The sequence below is a fragment of the Notechis scutatus genome, chromosome 10 (assembly GCF_049901735.1).
Source record: "Notechis scutatus isolate UNSWTSFEM ecotype Mainland chromosome 10, rNotScu1.2, whole genome shotgun sequence".
Classification (NCBI taxonomy): domain Eukaryota; kingdom Metazoa; phylum Chordata; class Lepidosauria; order Squamata; family Elapidae; genus Notechis; species Notechis scutatus.
In genome coordinates, this window is record NC_142018.1 from 8,913,561 (window position 1) to 8,925,822 (window position 12,262).

The 12,262-nt window shown below is 41.9% G+C and overlaps 2 protein-coding genes across 3 annotated transcripts in view; both read right to left on the bottom strand.

The window, feature by feature from the left end:
* Positions 1 to 12,262, bottom strand: part of CYSLTR1 (cysteinyl leukotriene receptor 1) — a 650,975-nt gene that overhangs the window by 557,854 nt on the left and 80,859 nt on the right. The gene's annotated exons all lie outside the window — the stretch shown is intronic.
* The window catches only part of LOC113416597 (fibronectin type-III domain-containing protein 3A-like), a 71,521-nt gene that overhangs the window by 58,143 nt on the left and 1,116 nt on the right, over positions 1 to 12,262 (bottom strand). The window contains exon 1 of one of the 2 annotated variants that reach the window (XM_087972053.1): positions 11,494 to 11,569. The exons of the other annotated variant lie outside the window; for it this stretch is intronic. The gene's annotated coding sequence lies outside the window, so the exon portion shown is untranslated. Of the gene's footprint in view, positions 1 to 11,493; positions 11,570 to 12,262 lie in introns of those variants that run through there. 2 annotated transcript variants of the gene reach the window in all.

Genomic DNA, 12,262 nt, shown 5'->3' on the forward strand with positions numbered 1-12,262 from the left:
ATATACTGCAACTCTTCGGACAGCCACACTGGAGAATGGAAAAGGAATCAACACAGAACTATTTAAGATAAAGTGGGTGACAGGCAGCCAAACTCTACTGTCTAAAGGAAAGTCGGAACAGATCTAAATATTTAAAAGGCGTTAGTAACTTTTTCAGGTGCCTGTAATAGTAATCAATTGACTATTAGAACAGGAATAAGATCAAAACTGAGTTTTGTTTCAGACAGACAGACAGTCTGCCCATCAAGGAAGCCAAGTTCTAGATATTTTTTAACTTCAATTACCAAAGAGCCTATACTATTTCAGCCATTTGTCTGAAGTGATATAGGGTCCCCTGCTTGACCTCCAAGGTCCCTTCCAACTCTGTTATTCTAGGTTCCATGAATCATTTTCTATTGGGAACATTCTCAGTAATTCTAGGACCGACATTCCTGTAATGCTGGCAATCCAACTAGTCTGGGATTTAACGAGGACATCTGTGGTTTGCAAAATCCAAATTACATGTTCACATTCATTTTTAGGTAAATAACTCATGGAATTTTGTAATTTCATCTCCCAGTCAGTCAAAGAACGGATGGTAGGAACCCAGACAAAGCATCTATGCATACAACCCACATACAACCCACATACTAGCTGCCAGTTCCTTATTTGCACAAATAACTACAGTGAGCAATTTATTAATACCTCTAGACCCTTTAATAAAGACTGGATGACTTGGTTTCACTCGAGAGTCAATGCGATGCAGTGATTAGAGTATTGGATTTGGACTGAGAAGGCATCCAAATTGAAAGCAATGCTTTTAATGCTTAGAAACCACCTTTGTGGGAATCTTGGCATATGGGGCGGTGGAGGGAGTTGGTGTAAGAAGTATCCAAAGCATTGGCTTGGTGTACATTGCCAATTCTTTATTCATTAACTGATAATTCAGCTATCAATGGCCTGGAGGCATAAGCCGACAATGAACTCAAAGCCAAAGTCTTTGAAAGCTAGGGGCATTTTGGTATGGTGGTTAAGGCATCAGGCAAGAAACCAGGTGATCGTGAGTTCTAACTGGGTGGCCTTGGGCCAGCCATTTTCTCTCAGCCCCAGAAAAGAGGCAAAGGTAGAAGGCTTCCAAAATCTTGTAAGAAAAATATAGGGACTTGCCCAGGCAATTGCCAGGAGTCAATAAACACAAAAATCTAACACTCGGCCAAATAAAACTTGGATCTGACATGATCTAGCCCAGCTTGCAGAAAACATTGTCCTCCATCTGTTGGGTACCGAGACAGTTCAAAGTTTGTTGTGGGATTTATATCTACATCTTGTCCCTGCCAGCTAGTATGATGCAAATTATAGATGGAGGGAACATTACTTTAAGCGGCACCCCACCATTCTCCAAACACAGGAATGCACATTATAAGATTGTCTAAAGCTCACTTAGGAATGTGAGAGCAACACTTGCTGTAGATAATTGTTCATTGATGAACAGAGCCCAAACAGAATCGGTACCACAACTCAATCACTCCTTTACTGTTTCATGCCCACTTTCTGGTAATCTTCATTTTATCAGATCATTCTCGAAAGATTTTTTTTCACATTACAAGTGAGACCACACAGAAGCATTGCAGGCAAAATGATTTACATATTCCAAATTTCAAAAAAGGTCAGACAAATAACTGTCTTTTGACGGGAACATAATTATAACTTTTGGGAGGCAAGAGATTGCAAGGCCACATACTTTCCATAACAGCAAACTGTTCATCACTGGAGGCTTTTTTATTAAATCGTTAGAAATAATTTTAAATAGTTCCCAGGAGATCTTATATGCACTCTCTTTTGTGTATAATATTTGGCTTCTATCCAGAAAATGCCATTGGGTTGCAAATAATCATTAAAAATGTTTCTTAAGTGTTGCTCCAAAAGCAAATGTAGTCGAAGTTTATGGGCAGATCCAAAATACACACATAAATTAATAGGTCTTAAAATTCTGCCTTTGGTGGGGGAATAAACCACTAAAGGTTGTTAAAACTTTTTAATTCCTGAAAACACAAATGCTCTCTCTCTCTCTCTCTCTCTCTTGAAGGAAATTCAATATATTTCTCCCTGGATATTTATCGCTATATCTTGACTCTTCAGAATCAAAGAATACCAAACCTGATATACAGTACAATTGCAATCAACCGAAGTATTTCATCTTTACATCATTGGATAAAATCACAGCTCTAAATTATTTATTTGTATCCCACCTTTATCATCCTTACAAATAAGCGGCAAACATACCTAATATTCCTTCCTTCCAATTTCCCAAAACACCAACCATGCGAGGAAAATTGGGACGAGAGAGAATGACTGGCCAAAAGTCACCCAGCCAAATTTCATGCCTAAGGTTGGACTAGAACTTACAGGCTCCTGGTGTTTGGCCCAGCGTCACCCAGTCAGCTTTCATGCCTAGGGTGGGACTAGAACTCCCAGTCTCCTGGTGATTGGCCTAAAGTCCTCTAGGCCAGGGGTCCCCAACCACCGGTCCGTGGACCGGTACCGTCCGCGGAACAAGTCCTACCGGGCCGCTGGCTGAGGCCGCCTGGCTTTTTTGATGAAAAAGTGCTTCCGGTGAGCTTTTCCGGTAGAAAGCTCACCGGAAGCACGTTTCATCAAAAAGATGGCGGCGCCAGCTGATGCCGGAGCCTTTCGCGGCGCTCAGCTGATGCCGGTACCGGGCCGCGGCGTAAAAAAGGTTGGGGATCACTGCTCTAGGCAGCTTTTGTGTCGAAGGCAGGATTAGAACTCACAAGTCTACTGGTTTCTAGTCTGGTGCCTTTACCATTAGACCGCAATTTTATTACAAAGCTCGGTATGAGTTCAACATTCCTCTCCTCCCTTCAATTTCCCATTGTCCCAATGTGGGACCAATCCATTTTTCACTATAAGATCATGGGTGTTTCTTCTAGATTTGTCAGTTACAAAAGAGTAAGACAGAGGTAGCACATACGGTGCTCAGCAATATTGTATGGCATAGTCCAGGGGAAAGAATTGTGCCCAAGTTTTATTGAGTAATTGTAGTAGATTGGCAAAATCCTTCACAAGATTACACCACCTAACCTAGCAGAAGAGAGGAAAGTGAAAACATATCATGAAGGGAAGCATGATTGGTTTGCTCAGATCTACGATTCTGTATGTCATTTATATTTATGTACAGTACATAGACTGTGATGACCTGGGGCGTGGCACAAAGGCAACACAGTCACATAAGTAAGAAAAGTCCCTTTAATACCTCCAACTTTGTCTCCAATGTCCAGCTACCTTCAGCTGGAGAAAAAACTCTCCCAAGAACAGTCTTTAAGTGGAGGAAATTCAGTTCGAAAAGTACATATAAACTGTAAATAAAAATCCACACAAAACATGCTGCAGCAATTCACTGGACAGGGCAGAATAAGGAATTACACACTTCAAAGGACAATAAAACACACACAGTTAGGAAGATACTAGATAATTCACGATTTGCTCCCAACAACTTGCTGTGCGCAGTTTCCCTTTTTAAACACTGTGTTCCCAGCTGCAACTAATGAAGGGAATCAGGGCCCTTTCCTCCCCTGTAAGCCATGCAACTCACGTTGCTCCCTTCTCCGTTCCTCCCTGTGTGCCCTAGGATGAAGAGGAGGTGGGCCTGGATCTTCCTCTGAATTGCCTCTGCCTTGCTGTACCTCTCCCCTGCTCTGCCCAGCCGGACTATGCCCTTCCCCAGTTTCTTACACAGCCAACAGAGCCACACTCCCACTCCCTGTCAGCTGCTCTGCCTCCCCTTCAGAATCAGATTCCGACAGGGGCATGACATAGACTAAGGAACTTGAACACAAACTCAACAACTAATCCAGATCAAAATACACTATAACTTCAGAGATTCAATCACAGTATCGCATCAATTCACATTTGGTAGACCAATATAAGAAGTACTTAGTCCAGAGGCTATGGATCAAAATCAGGAAAGGTACAAACCGCTTTCTCCCTCCCTCCATCTACCTACCTATCCACCTACCTATACTGGTTGAGATTACCTTCAAACACTGAAGAGGGAAGATAAATATGAGAGCAGATGAAGAGGTGGAAAAGGTTAATAGAGATTAAGTATTCCCACAGCATATAGTGTTTCCCGCAGTTCCACAGCACAAGCCAGCATTCTAAACATCTCAATATTTATTTCCTTCTTTACAGAGAGCACACTGGCATTACTAAAAGATGTAAATCAGTTATAAAGGAACATGGACAATACTTTTTGAAAAGTCTCAAATAGAGGGGGAACTGGGCCCAGAACATGATGGATTTTTTGAAGACTGGAAAAGTTGAATGGTAGAAGGTATTCTTGATATTTATTTTATTTTAGGAAATTTATATCACCGCCTATTTGCACATGGCAACTCAAGGTATGCAGAAGATTCAACGCTGAGTATCTGCAGTTATGAAGAATTCTAATAAGACGGCCTAGAACAGAGGTCTCCAAACTTGGCAATTTTAAGACTTGTGGATAGCTGGCTGGAGAATTCTGGGAGTTGAAGTCCACAAGTCTTAAAAGTTGCCAAGTTTGGAGATCTCTGGCCTAGAAAGTCTCTTCTTAGGAATCTTGTAGCATAAGCAAAATAAGCCAGTTAAATTAAGAGTTGCTGAATCCCAACTGGGTTTCACAACTGTGAATCCACTACACATACAAAGAATGAAACTCTTTGTCTCTTAACGTAAGATATCAGCATCCAGAATTAAAAAATAGTTTCTATTCTCTGCCTATAATCAGAGGGAAGCATTTTTTTTAAACGAAACCAAAAGGGGAAAACCTCTCCTATTCTTGTACTGTAATTCTCATTATCAGAGCTTTTAGATACTTCCAAACACTGGATTCTAAATCACTGTTTCCTCTCTGTATTGTAAGGCAAATCAATCTTATTTACAGGTAAAAGTTGTACAGTACCTTAAAATCAAATATACCTCCAGAACAGCCCCTGCAGTATGGCTCAAATATTTTGATACTCCTGTATAGTAAGCATATTTTTATTTTACTTGTTTATATTCCACCTTTTTTTTTTTTTTGCAAATAATTCAATGTGGCAAACACATCCAGCTTTCTTCTCCTATTTTCTCCAGAATAATACACTTATGAGTTGAGTTGGGCTGAGAGTTTGTGATTGGTTCAAGGTCAGCCAACTGGCTCTTATGGGTAAGGTGAGACTAGAACTTACAGTCTCCTGGTGATTGGCCCAAAGTCACCAAGCTGGCTTTCATGTCTGAGACCGAACTTGAACTCACATTTTCCTAGTGATTGGCTCAAAGTCACCCAGTCAGATTTTATGCCTAAAGCAGAACTAGAACTCACAGTATTCTTATGATTGGTCCAAAGTCACCCAACTGGCTTTCATGCTTAAGGTGGGACTAGAACTCACAGCCTTCCGCTTTCTAGCCAGATGCCTTAAACCACTAGACCAAACTGGCCCTCAAATGACACTCAGTAAACAACTATGAAATCCACAGCACTCCAAACTGTAATCAAGTTTAAAATCAATTAAAAAACACTTACTCAGAAGAATACATTAACTAAATTAAAACGTGTTGCTTGGAAATATATTTATATTACATATTATTAAAGTGAAACTTAATATTTAATTAGAGAAGAATTGTTTTTTTTCCCCTGCCATTCCTGCTCCTATGCATGTAGTACATAGTGACAGACTATTATCATGCCGGAAGAGATTAAATTGCATTTGCCATTTAGTGATCTAACCACTGTTGGAAGAGATCTCTTTGGAGCTCTTCACAATTCCCTTCTGTCTTAGCTTAAATGATTGTGTCATCTGCCAATTTTGTCACTTAATTGGAAATGTCTTGACTAACTCATTTATTAACAAGTTGAACATGGGCCCAAACCAGATCCTTGGGGGACACTACTTTGTACTTTCCTCCAATGAGGAAAAACTGCTTGTTTATTCTATTCCGTGTTTCCCATAGTTGTCAGTCGCAAGCAAGCAGATCCATACGCGTTAAGTTCCAGCTGTTTTCCTGTGTTCTGCCTATCATACAAAAATCTCCCTGGACTGCTTGCCTTCCCTTCGGAACAGATAGATGAGGTTCCATGGAGCGTGGGAAGGAGGGACTGGATCTCTTACCATTCAAGACTAATTCCCTGCTTGAGGCCTCCACTCTGCCTGGCTGAACAGTAGTTCAACTAATCACCGATCCATGGGAGGACTTTTCCTGCAATCCTAGGACTACTTAGTTTACTCAAGGGTCTCTCACAAGGACCTTTGTCCAAAAATCATTCTGAACGCAAGTAGAGGACCATCTCCATTCATGCACCTGCTGACAAACCGCAAAGAACCTGAAAAGGTTTATGAGGCAGGATCTATCTAGGTAGAAGCCATGCAAGTTCTCTCAGCAAGCTGTGCTTTCACTCAGTGCTTCATAATTTTATATTTATGCTTTCTGCCAATCTTCCCAATCTCATCCTCCATCCTGCTCTGTTGGTCAACACATTTTCTTCGTGTCCACTATCCTTCTCCTCTCAAGTACTGAAAAGGAAAAAAAAAAAAGCTGTTGACAAGTTTTCTATTATTTTGCATCAAAACACGTAAGATTTAAACAAGGCTTTGAAAATGGCCATTTGATATCAAATTGAATTCAAAGTACTTCATTTAGGTTGAACTGTTCTGAAGCACATTAAGGGAAGAAAACCAAGGATTCCAAATATCCGCAATTTAGAACTGGATTTCTTCTCTGTATGGCCTTTGCATCTACACTTCCAATGCTCAAATTTCAAATTTCACTTTGGGAAATGAGACCTGGTATGAATTTGGATTAAGTCCTCAATTCCCAAGATGGGCCTGAAGACTGTGTACCTCGAATATTCAAGTTCAAGGAAAGAGAATTATATGTTTCACTCTGAAATTAATCTTAGTGAAAATATCTGGATCAACATATTCTCTTCGTGCCACCTATCCCATCCAAGTACTGAAAAGGAAAAATAAAAATTCTTGCTTTCATTTTATGTGTTCCATGAAATGTACGCAAGAACCTTATTACAAAAGCTAAAATAATGTTGGGGAAACTGAGGAAGAATGCTTCCTTGAGGCCACCCTACGCTGTGCAGATTGTGTGGCTAGATGTCCTTCAGGCTTCAAGTTCATTTCTGACATTATATGCAGATGATCGTGGCGATAAGTTACATACTTGTTAAATGGAACGATCGCTCGAGTCATATGATAGTTTTGATCGCTCAGATAATTAAGTCTATCTTAATGAGCACACTAATCCAGCTTCATTACAGATATTTTATTCCAAGGTAATAGCGTAATTGGAACTAACTGCCACACAGGCTGCCATACCACGTATTCCTTGAGCAGCGTATTTATTAAGAATCTGACTCCTATCAGCCACAATTTCCCAACTCTGGGAGATTCAAGGAATCATGGGAAGCCTATAGCACAATCTATTAAAACCAAGAGGATTTTGTGTGTGTGTGTGTGGTTAATGGCATTCAAATATACAAGCCAATCAATAATCCCAATACAGCTGTTCTTGTAGCAATAAAACATAGATGTATAAAGTGTAAAGAAAATTTCACTAACAATGAGAACAAAGAGGCCAAGTTCTTAATTTGATTCAATTATTCCTTTAGGAGGAAAATGATCTAGCATCAAACTCTGGAACTAAATTATTCTGCATTTTCACATTCAGGTAAAACCTTATTATCTTCAGAACGGATCGATTAATCTAATATAGTACAGGATAAAAAAAATTGATCATGCTATCCCTAAATATTAAACAAATTACATCCCACATCAGATTTATACAAAACACTGATACTCTACTTATGGTTCAGGGGAGTGTGAGGTCACATATGCTATCCCACTTTTGTTCCTAGAATTTTTCCCACAAATGTTTCTACTTCTTTTTTTTTTTTTGATCAACCAAGCATTGGTTGGTTGCAACAGGAATTAACCAACTAGCCTGATGTCACGGGATTGAGAGAGAATGACTGGCCCAGAGTCACCCAGATAGACGGTATCAGTAAATTATTTTATACTTTGCATAACCCCAAATTAAAAAGGGCTTCAGGTGAGTCCTAATCCAGGAAAGGCCACTTGCAGGATCATTATATGCAGTTTGGCAGTGATCCAGTGGGCTGCAGTTAATAGACACGGTGGCTTTCATTCATCAGAAAAACCCATAGGAAGATTCGCTGACAGTAGGTTTGTACAACACAGGTAAGTCCTCGACTTAACACCACAATTGAGCCCAAAATTTATGTTGCTACCGTGAGAACATTTCTTAAGTGAGCTTTGCCCCATTTTACAACTTTTCAGGCCACTGTTAAATCACTGCAGTTGTGAAGTTAGCAACACAGCTGTTTAGTGAATCCGGTTTCTCTCCATTGATTTTTGCTTGTCAGAAGGTCGCAAAAGGTGGTCACGTAATTCCAGGGCACTGAACTGTTGTAAGTCGAGGACTGCCGTGTTTCTCCAACAATACGGCCTCCCCCAATAGGAAGGCCCAGCATGTTTTATTGGCATAAAATCAAATTAAGCCCCTCCCCCCACATTTAGGCCTATTTTAAAACATGCAAAATGGGGGGAAGGGCGGGGGGACTTGCCGTTAGGAGCGCCCCGCGGGCAGCAATTTCTCGCCACCAGCTGCTCCTAATGGGCGATCATGGCAGAGCACGGAGAGCTCCCTACTCCTGCCAAGCACCTTTGCGGCAGACCCAAGACCTTCAGCGCCCGCCGCTGTTGATTTCCCTTCTGCCCATGCCGCCGCCGCCGCGTTTGGAGCTGCCACTTCCACATTTGGAGCACCACTGCCATTTGGAGCTGCCGCTTCTGCATTTGGAGCTGCCGCTGCGTTTGGTGCTGCCGCTTCCACGTTTGGAGCGCTGCCACGTTTGGAGCTGCCGCTTCTGTGTTTGGAGCACTGCCGCTGTTTCGAGCACCACCGCCATTTGGAGCGCCGCTGCCACTCCAAACACGGCAGCAGCTCGAAACACGGAAGTGGCAGCTCCAAACATGATGCCGGTGCTCCAAATGGTGGCAACACTCCAAATGGCAGCAGTACTCCAAACACGGAAGCGGCAGCTCCAAACATGGCGGTGGTGCTCCAAATGGCGGTGGCACTCCAAACACGGAAGCGGCAGCTCCAAACGTGGCAGCGGTGCTCCAAATGGCGGCGGCACTCCAAATGGCAGCGGCACTCCAAACACGGAAGTGGCAGCTCCAAACGTGGCGGCGGAATGGGCAGAAGGGAAAACAACAGCGGCGGGTGCTGAAAGTCTTGGGTCTGCCGCAAAGGTGCTTGGCAGTCTCTGAGCTTCGCCATGATCATCCGTTAGGAGCGGCTGGTGGCGAGGCTGCCTGCGGGGCGCTCTAGATGAGGATGCAAGGGGAGGAATTAAGTCACCCCCGAAAAGTCGGCCTAGCCGTTTTTTCGGGGCTCAAAAAAAAATAAGGCCCGGCCTTATTTTGTGAGGAACACGGTACCTACTACCCATACAACAACACAGCATAACTTTCTCTGGTCATTCCATGGCTGCTAATGGAGGGGAAAGAGGAAGACGCACACTCCTTAGCATTCCTAATCAATTCTGCTTAATCAATACATGTGGCCCTTTAAGGCTTTTCAGTTTCCGTGCCAAAGTAAATGTTTGTTCAGATGCAGGTGAAAGGCCCAAATCTGGGTGATCACGTGCGTGCAATATTTGTGCAAATTTGTGAATCCTGGAAGCTCCAATGCTGCTGGGTTTTGTTTGCTTTTCCAAGTTACTGGATCACCAGGAAATATAGACAAGGAAGCTTAGGTTAATATAAAAGAGAGAGAGAGAGAGAATATATTATATCTCCACACAATGAGTCCTTCTAGAGGATGAGATAGAGCTCAGTCTGTTTTGTTTTGTTTTTTATTCAGGAATCCAAAACTTCTGCTCTGCAAGAGAGATAAGAGCTGAAAAATCTACTATCTCAACCTTCGCAAATTAAAATATAACTTTTGGGCCATACAAGAATGCAGGTGAAAGGGAAAACAAGATATATAAAGGCCTGTTTCAACTGAAAGCTTGTAGAAATTTAAAACAATGTTAATTTTTAAAAAATAAACATCACAAACCGTATTTTTGGGGGGTGGGTGGGGGAGAACTACAGTGATACTTCAAGTAGAAAGAAAGAAAAAATGTTTATTTGGTGATCACCAACTTAACCAGAGTAGGTAACTATCTTTAACGTTATTTTAGCATAAGGCAATTTTATTTTTTCAAGTTTTCAAAAAGTACCATATTCTTCTACTTCTATTTAATTCTAACAGTTGTTGCACTTTTCAAAATACCCTCAGAAGAGTAAAATCAAAATATTGGGTACTAATTCTCTCATTTTCTTTTTCTGTTGTTATTTTTGACAAGTGAGTGAACTTGGGCCATACAACTGCATAAGCTACTTTGGAGTTTTACAAAGCTTCAGATATTGTCCTGGGCTCCGCCTTTACAAAATAAAGCTGCTTACAGCACATTTCCTAAATAACAAAAAGTTATATCCATTATTTCACTTATTATTACAACTCACATATAAGTCAGAGTCTGTTACCAAGATGGCTGAGAAAGAAGGACCAGCATAAAGTACACTCTTTTCAAAGCGATTATGGCCAAGATGTAATTTCTCAGCTGAAAACTGATTATGCCAAAATCACAAATCTTTCCAGACTGGCAAATTTGACATTTCAAAAAAAAAAAAAAAAAATGTCACGCATACCATTGCATAATGGCTGCTGTAGCAAGTGCAACTGGTTTTAAAACACCTATATTATAGAAGCCACCAATAATCGTTTTAAGAATCAAACTGCAGCACTAGCTAAAAGACTTGTCAAATCTGTTACCATTTTAAGTTTTAAATTACAGTTTCCCGTCCCTATCCATGACAATATATTTAATCAGCATAAATGCATGAAAATCGAACCCAGGTTTCCCTGTCCAAAATAGACATGCTTTTCCATAATTAATCTAAAAAGCAAACACTGGTTTAACAAAAAACAGATTAAAAATATGAAATATATTCCATTTACACTGATGACTAAAAAAGCTGGAAAGGAGTACAAACAGGAAACATAAAATGAACTGAAGTACACCTGCCAGTATTTGCGTCACTGGCCGCCAGTTGGCAAGATTATAATAACACACACTATTTGCCATATGTTGAGGAAAGGATCTTGCAAAGGGCGGGGGAAGGTGGTCTTCTGGATCCCAAAACAGAGGTTTCCATCATCTGAATTACTCCTCCTCCCCCTCACCCCCAGCCTGTGATCACAGCTGCAAAAGACAGGACTGAAACCTGGCTTGGCACCTACTAAAATCTTCACCAATTAAGCAGGAGCTTGGACATGGTTACAAAACGTCTCCCCTCCACCTCTCCCTTTCCCCCTAAAAGAAGGGATCCAGAAGGGATGCAAAAGACAGCCCGATGGGAAGCAGCCTGGAAAGCAGCCACCGTTTAACGGCACCTACCTTTGGCTCAGGAGGAACGCTATGGGAGGTACGGAGTATCTGCTAAGCTGCTATGCACTCCGTCAAAAGGCCGGGGGGAAGGCGACGTGGCATTCAGATAGACAGCACCGAAGGGGAAAAGGGGTGGAGAAGAGCGAAAGGGGAAAGCATCCCACCTCCATTCCTCCACCCCTTTTCCCCTCTTTTCAAAATAATTAGCCGCCACAGCTATCATCAACGGGAGAAGATAGCCACCTAGAGTCAAAACCTTTAAAAAGGAGTATCAGTGGGACCCCTCACCTCTGCTCTGCTGGGAAATGTGGGTGGGCGGGAGGGATGACATTCCTAGGGATCTTTCTCCTCCCCTCTCCCCACCCCCCCCAAAGGGAACTTCCAGCCCCTTAAAAAGAAACCCATATCCACAAAGCAGGTGGAAGCAAAATAAAATAAAATAAAAATACATAGGAACAAAACATTTCGGTCTGTTGGAAGTACCTTTCCACAGGCACCTTAAAGTTTCTTATATACCTTTGCCCTGGCTTTTCCAGATGTTTCGAGCATAAGTCACAATCCAGGGGGCAGACAGGCATGACGGTTTCCCTCCACCGAACTCTACTAAAACTTTGCAAGCCCGGCTTTTTGAAACCCACATCCCCCTTTTCGTGTGCATCTTTGCATGCAAACACACCCCTTTTGCCTAAACCCCTCTCCACCTTTTCTTGCAGGTCCTATTTCTACACCTGGGTCCCAACCCAACTTTGCTGCCTGACCTAAGCTGTGGTTACT